Below are 13,588 nucleotides of genomic sequence, written 5' to 3'. Positions count from 1 at the left end.
AGGAGAACCCCTGAGGACAGATGGCAGTCCTTGGATCATTGCACTACCATTAACCTTCCTAAGGGGGGATCCAGTGCAAGTTTCGTGTCATAAGGGAGTTGGGTCATTGTTCTAAGAATACCTTTTTGGTTTTTGGAGGGCACTGGTAGTTCAGGGGTCTTGTGGCAGAAAATCACTCAGGACCTGGCACATGGAGAGGAAAAGAATGAAGCCCTCAAAAGGAACGACAGACAGGCGCTTGGCAGCACTGGCGGCAACATTATCCCTTGGGTGCTCTGTAGCTCACACCTGAGGGAAAGGTTAGAACACAGCTGAACTCTATCCATTTGATTACTGTGTCAGAGGCAGAGGTAATTAAATTGATACAGTTTAATTATGTTAAGTAGGATTCAATGAATGTTTCATTATTATCCCTGGTTACTAGCAGTGGAAGCAGTGTGAGAGAGAACCATTACGCCAGTAAGTATTCCTTCATGGCTGTGTGGGTACATATAGTTTATGTAATAAACCGTCCTACAGCCATTTTATCTGCATAGCCAAACATCACTCAGGAGGAGCAGGCAATCTGTCTGATATTTAATCAATGCTGTTTTTTCCACTGATGATAAAAGTCATTATAAAAGTAAAATTTTTCGTGATAGGTGTTTTGTCTGCTTCAAATCTTTGAATTAAGCTTGAAAACTGTAGTTGTTTGATTTGAACAAAGCAATTTAAAAGCCATCATCTCTCATGCTGTGACGATAGATGGGCCCCATTAGCGTACTGAAATAGGCTGTTTATATAGCACACTAACTATGTTGTCAAGAATGCTGGTGACACATTAGAAATACACAAATTGAGGGCTGCACCATGTTACAAGATGATCAATGTGCATCAAATGGAAACACCTCCCTGTTTTCTGTGCCTCAGGTAATGTAGTCTTTACATTACAGCTTGATCCTGTGAGTAAACAGTGGTTTCTGAACCTACCTTGACTCTCATCTATTCTGCTTCAAGGTTGGCTTAGTGTTTACTGTCCATTGTTGAAACGCTATTGAGTGCTGTCTTTTTTGATGGCTGCATTTATCAGTACAAGCTTTCAGTCATTTAAAATACAACGGGGCTGCGTTCTATGCAAGGTGTTTACTTGTCTGCTCTTTGAGTGCCCTCTTGGTATTTTATAGAACTAATTTATTCTGAATGGAAACCCTGGAGGGTATAAAGTCATCTGTTTGACATTGCCAGCTGGACCATGTCCGATAAGAGACATTTTTACAGGGAGGTTAAGTTTCAGGGTTTCAAAATACACAATGTGATGAGGCTGAGAAGTGTGGAGCTTAAAAATTGGATAAGATATAAAACTGACTCTAAACTATGAAGGAGAAGCTAATGAAAGCAGACTGATTAGATCATAAATGATGATCTCAATCTTAGTGTCCTAATCTAAAGAGAGTCTGGAGAAATCAATAATGGGCACAGTACAGGAAGAGATGTTTTCAAACCCTTGAAATAACAGCTGAACACCTAATAGAAAATAGAGAGAAATTTGCGCAATGCCAATGAATAAATTATTGTCTTTTTTTTACTGCAAGGTCAGTTCTGTTGCCCGGCTTCTCCAGGGAAACCTCCGCCAACACATGAGTTCACACGCAAACACACACACACACACACATACACACACACTAATGCAAACCCACACACTGGCCAATCACAGACAGCCCACCAACACATGCATCACTGCAAATCCTTGCAAATCCTACACAGAAATGCATCTTATGAGCGCACACTCACACACTTACAGCACACATCAGTCAGATTTCACACATGCAGGCCCCATGCACCTATAGGTCTATAGAAGAGAGGCATTTGTGCATAAAGACACACACACACATATGCAGTCCCCTTCCTCTGTGTTATAATGAGTACCGAGTTACACAAAGGGCACCTTTAGAGTGACTCTCTTGACCTGTGCATGTGGGAAGTTGTTTGCTGTGGGAGAGGAGGTTCAAGGGTGAACACAGCTCTCTGCAAATACACTGAATTTACTTCACAGAGGAAACCACCAACAGGATTTCAGATCAAGCAACAAAAGGCTTTCCCAGTTCTGGTTTCCCATAATCTTGCTGGCACCACATTTTTTACATTAATGGACAACTTCACCAACATCTCTCATATTTGAAGGCGAGAAGCGAAGATGTACAGTATATACTTCACAATATACTATATGAGCTCACATAAATATCCCCGAAGTAAATCGGAAGGATCGTGAATGATTAAACTTTTTAAGATTATTTATTGTGTGCTGAGCCGACACTCTGGGAGTTATTTATTTGTGGACCATCACAAACATTTATGAGTCTGTTTTCAGCAGTATGCTCTGAACAAGAAGTCATAAATCCACCAGTGTATCCTCTCCCCACTCCTCTCACCTCTCTCTCTCTCTCTCTTTCTCTCTGTTGAGCTGTCTCCATCTCGCTACTTCTCCTTCTCCTTCTCCTTCTCCTTTCTCTTTCCCTCATTTATGGAATTACAGTATGGGAAAATATGTAGAAAAGACTATGACCAGAAGGGAAACAAAAAAGATTATTCAGGTGTTTCCATTTTACTGTACTGAACACCATATTTGTACATTTGTCTAAAAAGCATTTCTTCTTCTCCAATTCAAACAGCTTGCCTATCTGTATGATGCTGGTATTTAGAGTTCTAGTAGTATCTCAGCATGTGTGTCAGCCAGTCAGAAATCTCTGTTGTCTCCACAAGGTGGTGTCATGCTCATTAGCTGAAGCTCATTTTCACAGCTTGTCCGACCTGTTACTGATGTACATCTCCTTGTGTTGGTGATACTACTCTCCCTTTCCTCCTTATTAGCTGGTGAAAGTAATGTAGCAGGCCTGAAATTAACTCATTTATCAGACAAAGTCCAGGAAGATGTGAATATATACATGGTTTATTACATTCAGTTAAAACTGTCTCTGGACCCTTGTTATCCTGTGGTGTAAAGTACCAAGTGTGACTGTACAAAAGCAGTTCAGCGAAGTATGACAGAGACGCCAGTTTAGAAGCTCCATAGAGTTGGCTGTCTCAACCTGTCTAGTGACCTTCAAAATGATGGTTGGAGTAGAGACAGTTCATTACCCACAATGTCTATCTGTCCACTATTGCATACATCCCCAATCACTAACTAGGGGCAAGAAAACAGGACATCCTTAAGTGGTGCTTGAGTCTCATCTCTAGCTATCTGTTGTTTTTTTCTATTCAGTCTAATTTTCTTCATTCTTCCTCTTCCGTGTTCTGTGCTCACCATCAGCATCTAAACTAAATGTCACTGTCAGCACCTAAATCGGTTCTATGGGATTGATTGTAATATTACTTATAAACAGTACTATTAACACAGGAAAGCAATATTGCAAGTAAGCAGCTTCCATCCCTGGTGTCACATGGCCCTGGCGGTCAGCTCTGGTTGTGGCAGAGTTTAACCAGAAATAACATTCTGGCTCCAAATGCTGGTCTTGATAAATTGTAGCAGTATCAACGTCAGTTTTTATTTGAAATGTCAGCTAGCATTGTGATACTGGAATAGAGACAGTGAGGTATGGGCACAGGCTAAAACTGGTAAACCAGCCAGAGAGGTGGTTGAGAAGTTCTGCGACTGGAAGTGACAACATTAAGCTGGAAAAGCTTTGAGTGAGGAGTTTTTCTGCCTGTAATCATACAGATGGAAAAACCTGCAAAGCAGCCTAAGCACTATCTACAGTGCTGATCCAGGGAGGTCTTGGTCCAGAAAGCCTGCAGGATCTCTCTTCCGACCTGCAGTCCAGACAGTAGATCAGGAGGTGCAGGTCACCCTCTGACACTGTGATGGTGCAAAATACGATATATGGTACATGTAGGTGCTGACTATGTGTAGAAACACAGCTTAACAAAAGTATGTATGGAACAGCAGAACATGAAAAAGATAATATGACCCCTTTAACTGAGCACTAGTTAGACTAGTTACATGTGTGTGACTGTGATAAACCAACAGGTCCAATATCAGCTTTGACTTTAAAATGCTACAAAAAGACATTTGCCTACTGTGTAGTTCTCTAGCACACCCTCTATTTATGTGAATCATTGTGACTGTATATCTAAAAATCCAGATTACAGATGTAACAATAGTTCACTCATAGACTGTAAAGTTAAACGTCTCTTTTAATTTTTAGCTCAGACCTCAGGATTCACTACTAAATGCTTTGCATTGAGGTGATAGACGACAGATCACCAAGGGTCAGCACACTCATGTACTTCCTTTTGTTTTTCTCACTCTCAACACACAAAGTCAAAGAGCACCTGAGTATACAATTTACTAGAATATATTTATTTTTTGTGATTTTTTAAAGGTAATTAAAATTTAAATTCTTTTGAAAGTCTTTTTAAAGTATTTTGACACCCCTTATTCATGCACATTTTAAAACTTCTAAAAAGATAAAGATGCATTTTTTCAGTTTCTTATCATCAAACTTACATTCATGTTTCAGATGTTATCAGCTACTGTGGATAAGAGGATTCTCCAGACTGGTATCTGAAGTGTTAATGATCAGCACAGGACAGAACACTGACAGATGGAAGAATACTCTTTAAGAGGATTAAAGGTGGGCTCAGGGGAAGTGGTCCTCAAGGCACCAGGTACTCGGGTGATGAAGCATGGAGAAGCAGTTGACATGCATTGATCCAGGAGCAGCTGCAACACACCTCCTCCTCTTGTCTACCCCTGTCAGTTCTTAGACCTGTACTATGAAACACATGTATATATTAATATTGTTATGCTCCTGATCTATGGGAACACAGACATAACATGCATATGTACCCGACTCTTTCTACTTCCAAGTTACGCAGGTGATTCAAAAGTAAGCAACAGCAGTATCCAATAAATGCTAATACAATCCAACTCCTAAACACAAGCAGGAGACACCAATCAAAAGTACGTCTCACTACTACTATTAATAAGAATGAAGTCCCTGGCCTAGATTTATTGCTGCAAATATGACTTGGTGAAGGACAACGAGCTGTAAAAAAATAAGACTGACTCAGCTTTTAAAGATCACACAGAAATAGTTTAGAGAAGAATGTATTTTTTCTCCTCTAACAAGTGTGTGAGGGCATAACCTTACAAACCGAACAGATGTTGTATAGCTGTGATAGGATAGAAATGATAAGTAACAGCAGCCTGTGTAGCTCATGATTGTTTTCCCAATCTGACCTGTGTGAATCCACACATATAATCATGGGGACTGTGAGGATTTATACCTCAGGGTGTTCTAGCAGTCATAACACTTACACTACTCTCAGGGCAATGCAGCTGAGATCACCTCAGCTTAGCTCAGACTAGTTAAGCCTCAGAGGGATAGAAAACAAAGGATAGAGAGTGGGGGAGAAAAAATTCTACAATGCTACAGAGTGGCACAAACAAAAACCACAGCGCAGCATTTTTAGGTGTCCTGAAGATAAGGACCCTCATTTATATTACTGTTAATTTGATTAAATTTTCTTTGTATAGTGCCAAATCACAAGAGAAGTCATCTTAAGGCACTTTACAGTATAAGGTTTAAGACCTTATAGAGTTTAATTGTATAGAATATTACATAGAAAACCCAACAATTTCATTTGAGCAAGCTGTAGGCAACAGTGGGGAGGAAAAACTCCCTTTAGAGGAAGAAACCTCCAGCAGAATCAGGTTCATGGTGGGCGGCCATCTGCCTCGACCGGTTGGGGTGAGTAGAAAGAGGGGAAAGAAAAAACAGCAGGCAACGAAAACACACAGAAAAAAACAGAGAGAGATCGAGACAGAGAGGAGGAAGCACAACTACTGGAGAGAGAAGACACAGAGTTAATGACATGCAATGGTGGCATTTAAATGGATAGAAGAGAAAGGAGAGAGGAGAGGAGCTCGGTGTGTCAGCAGAGGTCCCCCAGTAGACTAACCTATAGCAGCATAACTAAGAAATGGTTCAGAGTCACCTGATCCATCTCTAACTATAAGCTATTTAAAAAAGGAAAGTTTTAAGTCTAGTTTCTAATGTTGAGAGGGTGTCTGCCTTCCATGTATGAACTGGGAGCTGGTTCCACTGGACAGGAGCTTGATAGCTAAAGGCTCTGCCTCCCATTCTACATCTGGAAACTCCAGGAACCACAAGTAAACCTGCAGTCTGGGAACGGAGAGTTCTTCTGGGAAAATATGGTACTATGAGGTCTTTAAGATAAGATGGAGCCTGATTATTAAGTGCTTAATATGTGAGGAGAAGGATTTTAAATTCAATTCTGGATTTTACAGTAGGGGAAATATGATCTCTTTTGCTAATTCCAGTCAGAACTCTGGCTGCAGCATTTTGCATTAACTGGAGGCTTTTTAAGCAGTTATTAGGACATCCTATTAATAATGAATTACAATAGTCCAGTCTAGAAGTAACAAATGCATGGACTAGTTCTTCAGCATCACTTTGGGACAGGATGCTCCTAATTTTACCAATATTTCTCAGAAGAAGAAGGCAGTTCTAGAGATTTCTGTTATGTATCCTGGTCACAAGATAACTCACAGTGTTACTTGAGGCCAATACTAAGTCATCAAGACTGAGAATGTGATTAGACATAGTGTCTCTGAGATTTTTAGGACCAAACAAAATAACACCTTTCATGTTACTCTGACCTTTTCAGATTGTCACCCGGAACACTTAACACTATAATATAACGTTGTCAAAAAGAAATTTTTTGCAAAGAAAAAAATGAAAAAGAGATTTCTGAGTACAAAGAAAGCAAGAGTGAAAGCAGTGACCTGTGAAATCTTCAGTGTTTTTTAACAGTTTTCTGTGCTTCCTCCATCTTAAAACAGAATAAATGCTATTATAAGTAGGAAATAGTGCTAGACCTGCAGCCCCAAAAAGAATAAGTAACCAAAATAAATGTGCACATGTAATATGTATTTAATTCTAGCATATAGCATACAGACTCTAAATAAATGAGTTTCCATAAAGAATGCTGTTTTACATTTGCACAATCTGCACAGAAATACTGACACAGTATTAACAGTGACGCAAGATTCTAAACTTTGCACAGAATAAATGAAGTCCTTGTGATGTGCACTTACTGAAGACAAAGCAAAATTGTAAGTTGGATTCTGAGCAACTCCTGATGTTTCTAGGTGTAACAAACCACAAACAAACCTCTTGCTGCATGCAATCTGCAGACAAAAACCAAGACATCAGATTGTTTTAATTGCCTTCAGTAACAACAAACAGAAATCCAAGCATCACATATTTTTGTTTTTAAAAGCGGAACACATTCGCACGCAATCCTCTGGTATATCTCGGGATAGCCTTAAAAAGCATACCTTTCAGCTCTTAATTATATGCTTAGAGAAAATCTAATCCTCTGTATGACTAAAAAGATTACCCAATACAAACATATTTATATTGAAATCCACATCCCCATTTCTGACAGGTCCATGACTGTCAGGCAGGAAAATGAGCTGAATATGCATGACCATAAAAAAAAAGTTTTGTTGGTTTATGTTGGTTTAATGGAACTTTGTAACTTTTTTGATTATATTTCAGTGATGGTCCATGTGAAAATTCAAACATGCTGAGTGCTTTTTTAGCAGCTGACTAAGAAAATATCAAACAGCAGCCCAACAGCTCGGCCTGCTGCACGGTCCCTAAGGACTTCAGCACTCTTAAGAGGTACCTCATTTATAAGTGATAGAACACCAACGCAGTGCCACATGTTCACACGACTACATGCATCTACTGACACCACTTAGTCCATTGTGAACTTCATATTGGAAGCTCTGCAGTGAATGCACTTTGCACACTTTGAACACCAATAAGAGTGTTGTTTTAGATGAATGCAAGGCACTGTATGTAGCTTGTACACAGAAGAGTCTCTTTAACAACAAAGTGCTTAAAATGCAAATTGAGGCAAATGTGTAGCTTTTATGTTTATTAGTAAAATTGGTTTCAAATGCATGAGTGAGAAAGTGGAGAAGCATATTAGAAATTACATTCCTTTTTGCTGGTGATTTCTGTGATATGCAGAATGCCTTCTGGATAATGCTATGACCATACAGTATAATTTAACTAGTAGCCCTTTCAGCACCAAAGCGCAGTATCTGATCCATCAGCAGTTGTGACATCGTTTGATACGCGCAGTTGTGCATCCTAACATCAGCTTCACTGCACTGCTAAACACACATTCCCCCCATCTCATTGTTGGAATATTCAAATCATTTTGTCAGTCCCTGGTGCTTACACACACAGGAACACTCAATTCAATCCCTGAAACAAATTTAGTCAAAACATACACATGCTCATCACTTGGACTTCCTCACACTCTCGAGCATCTCCACCTTTGTGCATTAAATTAGTCGTCACCGCACATCTCAAAGACAAACAATGCCATATTGTTCTGCTGGTATTACCCATGCTTATTAATGCTACCTGATCTGGGCAATTCATCAAGCTCAGCTGGAGAGGTAATACTGACTTTGTGACATTAGCTCCACTTCAGCTGCACATGTGGCTTTTCTGCAAACACTGCTTGGACAACAACACATCTCGGAGATAACCTGTGACAACAATAACCGGCCAAATATTAGTCTTTGAGCTATTAGATGTGTGGTAGGTCTAGACGGATGGAGGAAACTAACCTCATGACATTTATTGTGATGGATAATTTAGATTCTTGTTGTTTGCAGCAAAAGAAGCTGAATGATCTTTCATAAAATTATAAAACTGCAGATTTATTGGTTTTCTGTGTCCCTGTTTTAATTGTTTTAATATAGTAGTTAAGTCGTATTGTCAGGCAGAAACCATATGTAGTAAATAGTTTATAGTTTTGAAAAATTTCAAAGACACGTTCTACAAAAAACTAAAATCGAACTATGACAAGGCGAACAGTGTAGTATGTACCACCAAAAGATACATGAGGATGTAGATGAGCACAATGTATTGACCTGATAACATCAGCATGCTATCATTCTATTCATCTGTTGTTATCAGGCACCATATATGTAGTATTTTTTTATTCATTTTACCATCTTTGTTCACCATCTTAGCATGTTAACATGCTGATTACATTTTCTGTGTTTACAGATGAAAGAAATAAACAAAGGTAATTACGTTTTTATGATATTGATTAATGTTTAATGATGCCACTAAATAACAAATACAAGATCACCATAGTTATTAAAAGTCATCCAGTTAAATAGTTGTTGAAAGATTTCACTAAAAACAAAGTTTGAAGAAAAATAAGTGGGCTGCCTGGATCATTAGGATACATCATGTGTGAAATATGAACATCATGTCTATGTACAGCATTGCATGTTAATCCATCCAGTGAGTGTTGTGATATGTCAAATGTTGACTTGTAGCACTACGGCAAAGGTCAGGAAAACATAAGAGGATTACGCTTTATTTTCTCAGAACCATGAATACTATGTGTCAAAAAATTTATTGAAAACCACTGAGTAGTTTAATTATTCCAGTTAAGACCTAGGGGTCTGAACAACCAACAGGTCAACATTGCAATTTCCTTTTTGACAAAAAATGACAATTAAAGAATGAATTGCTTTTATTCAAAATTATATTCTTAAGATATACTATTTCATGTAGTCAAGAAACAGTCGACAACCTCAGATGATATTTAGTCCAACCCAGTGCTTATTCCCTTCATGATAATGCTGGTAGAAATAATCCTTAGTTAATGATTTACCTTATCTGATAATCCTGTCTGATAAAGATTCCCTGAGGAATATTCCTTAATCCCCACGATCAACAAGGAGGTCTTAGGTCACTTTCATTTTATTTTGTCAAGAGTCACTTTCTGTACAAGAAAATACAGCACAGTAGGCTTTGTACCAAAAATAATGGTTAAATAAATGGTATACAATACTGTACTGTGTGCCATGTGCAGCTTAATGGTTAGGTTTCTTCTTTTATTTGCAGAATGTCAACGGAGACTTGAATGAATGAAAGATGCTAAATTTTATAAATGTACATGTTCAATAGTTGTTGATTGACAATTACTTTTCTAATTAATTAACTGTTAATAATTGATCAAGTAATCTTTTTCCATAATAAAACCATTTCTTTACTTTCTTTCTCCGTTTTTAAATAATATGGGATTATTTAAATGAAAGACATTAATACACCATCAGGATTATTTATATAGTATCAACTCACAGCAGACTTTACAAAATATGGTCCAGACCACCACAACCATCCTTTGAGTGAGGACTAGGCAACAGCTGAGAGGAAGAACTTTCTGCTCTAATGAAAGAGACCTCCAGCAAAACCAGGCTCAGGGTGGGCGGCCATCTGCCTCGACCAGAGGGGGTGAGTGGAAAGTGGAGGGAGAAAAGAAGACAGGCAATAGACAGATCATCATCACTGGGAATGTTCATTGGTTCCAGCCTATAGGACTTTTACAAGCCAAATTCATAAGACAACACACAACACGACAATTAAATTGAACTTTATGATTAACTGATGATGATGGATGAGATTTTTAATTGATTTCAATGCAGATACTGTCTGTCACAAAAAAAGTTAAGGAGTCACCAGGCGTTACTTTAACTGTTTTGAGCCAGTAAACTTCTATTTTAACTGGGTAGAAATCCAACAGGGAATCAACAAGCTCTCACAAATGCAGGCACTCCTCTCCTGAAAGACATGGGACTTCAGCTGCTGTGGTTATGGCTGGAGACTTCCAAAAGCTGGTAGATGCTCTAATGCTGGTGCCATGTGGGTACAATCATTAATAATTCAAGTCTTTCACAACTCCATTCAACAGACTTGGGGCTTTTCTAAACCCTAACCTGCAAACAACTCTACTTTGGATGTTTGTGCACTTTGTGAAACATTGTCTAAAACAAACTATTAACCATTGAAGCATGTTTGTGAATTTGGCACATTAATATAATACATTTAGTTATTTCTTTATATATATATATATATATATATATATATATATATATATATATATATATATATCAAAGCACTTTTTCAGTATTATTGTGTAAATGATAAATCGCATTTTTTCTAAAGAGAGTCTCAAGCATCCGGACACATTAACTAAAGCTTGTTGTGGGGGGGGGGGGGGGGGCAGTATCGTGTTTGCTGCTTAATACAGTATATTGTTTCCGGTCACATTTCCTATCACATTACAACATGGGCTTGTCTTCTCCTGTGTGAAAAAAATCATGAGAGCCATTTGGTCACAAGGGGCAGTGTCCTGTCTGCATTAGGAGACAGACAGTGGAATAGCAGGCTCCCCACACTATTTAAAGCCTTCTTGCAGACATGAGAAGAGCATTCAACTTGTGTCAGCTCAACAGCAGCATCACAGAAACACAGTAAGTACATCACGTCTTCAATTTAGTCTTTAATGTCCGATACTTTGTCAATCAATTTTAGGGATAAATCAAAAGGGATATTTGGGATGCTAACAACTGTTTCAATCTCTGAGATATGTTTAAAGTTTTAGCATGTGGTTCACATGTGCCGTTACACTGATTAGAATCAGTTCATTGTGAGTGTGAGTTACATCCAACAAGTGTGCACAGTGACCACAGCAACAGATGTCGTTATTAAATGTGTCATCATTCACTGAATTTATCCATTTATTTATCAATTGTAATCACTTTAGTTTTTACAATCATTATAATGTTTGTGATCTAACAGTCCTATAGTTAAAACTATAGTTTTAAGTGGTATTGTAGGCAATTAAGTTATATTTTATTTATTTTTTTATTTTTGTATGATAACATGTATTCCACATGTGTGAAAAAGACAACTTTATGCAATTGAATATGAACAATCAACATAAAACAAACAAACAAAAAAACGAATCCATGCAAGGCAGACTTTATTTAAATGGAATTACACTCGCTGGCCACTTTATTAGGGACACCTGCACACTCTAATGCAATCCAGATACATCCCTCTTCTTCTTCTTCTTCTTCTTCTTCTTCTTCTTCTTCTACAGGTGCCCCAAACAATGTGGCCAGTGAGTACTTGTTTACAACCTTTTTTTTCAGCATGTTTGGGAAATTTGTTTACCAGTGCCCATTAGTGCACTTCTGCACACATGGCTTCTGCAAACAGAGTGTCAGACTCAATTACAAAACCAATGGCACTTGTTTACCGCCGATGCCCGGAAATGATGAGTAGGATTACATACAGTGCAATGAGTCATTGTCAAATTCACCAAAGTAGACGAAAATGTTGTTCTGTGTGTTCTGTAATGTGAAATTCTATCCAAGCTACAAGAGGATGTGAAATGATGTAGAGATCACTGGCGCAGTAGAGGCACTCATTGTGACTCATCATTTTACACTGTGGTCAAACCTTAAGTGGGAGCCAAAGCCTACTGTAAGTATAAGAAGCACTAAAATATTTATGGATCCTAATAGAAGCATTTTCTCAGGTGGAAATATCTCGATAAATACCATGACTTGGTGAACTTCCTTGTATTGGATTTCAGGGTCTTTCTCAGCAGAAATACTACGTCTGTAACATTTAGAACTATAGTTTTTATGTGTACCTGCCACATAGATAGTGCCAATAAATTATTATGAAGTCGCCTGAAGCAAAGACCACATGTTTCATTGAGCGCTAAACTTTAGGACCATTTGTCTTCATTGATCGATCAGAACAACCCATTACTAATCTTCAGAGCTGCCCGAAGAGAAGTGAATGAAATTGATTGTCATGGTGACCACTGCTCATACTGTTAGAGTTAATTATTGATCTCTCATCTGGAGACAATCATGCTGTTCAGCTTAGAGGAGCCAGTGAAGGTGCAGAGCCTTTTAGACTTTATATTCAGGTTAACTGAGCCATTCAGTATAGCTTAAATGTCTGAAGAAAGTTGTGCAAAGACGTTTTTGTAAAACAAGTAGTAAACAGAAACAGAATATAATTTCCTCAAAATGATTCCCATACACATCGGATTGAACTGAACTGCAATTTTAATCCCGTAAAGCTACTTTTGGCAGCATAAGCCAGAGAAATGCTCTGAGGTGAAGAGAATTGCCAGTGATGATTTGCCGTGACAATTTGTTCACAGATAATATTTGTTGTTTGTAATTTTGGTTAATACAATTCTAAGTTTGTTCTCAATCTTTCTTACCAAGGATTACCCAGGACAACTGGGACAGACCCATAGAAGCTGCCCACAGCTGTGAAGAACATAACAGTCGGTGGATCTGAATGTCCTTCTGGGTAAAGATAATGTCATTTGTGCTCACATCCCATCATGGCAAGATGAGCCTATGGCTTAAGGTGTTATCCTCTCGGTCATATAACACTATATTCTTCCTGCAGGCCTGACGTACCCACTTACACAATGTGATCAAAACTTTGACTTTATTTCTATTTTAGTATTTTACTCTCACCTGCGAAAAGATGCAGATGTTCAGACTAGTGTGCGTAGACTGTGTGACTATATATAAATGTGTTTTATTGCCATATCCTTCTCAGATCATTTGCTTTTCTCGCATATAAATATGTGAGTTCTAATGAGTGTATGTGGTTTTGTTTAGAGACGTGTCACTGCTGTGTCCAGTGGCTGCTAAGTG

Source organism: Anabas testudineus, chromosome 2, assembly GCF_900324465.2.
Source record: "Anabas testudineus chromosome 2, fAnaTes1.2, whole genome shotgun sequence".
In the NCBI taxonomy this organism is placed as follows: domain Eukaryota; kingdom Metazoa; phylum Chordata; class Actinopteri; order Anabantiformes; family Anabantidae; genus Anabas; species Anabas testudineus.
The sequence above is the reverse complement of the archived record's forward strand: the minus strand, read 5'-3'. Positions refer to the sequence as shown.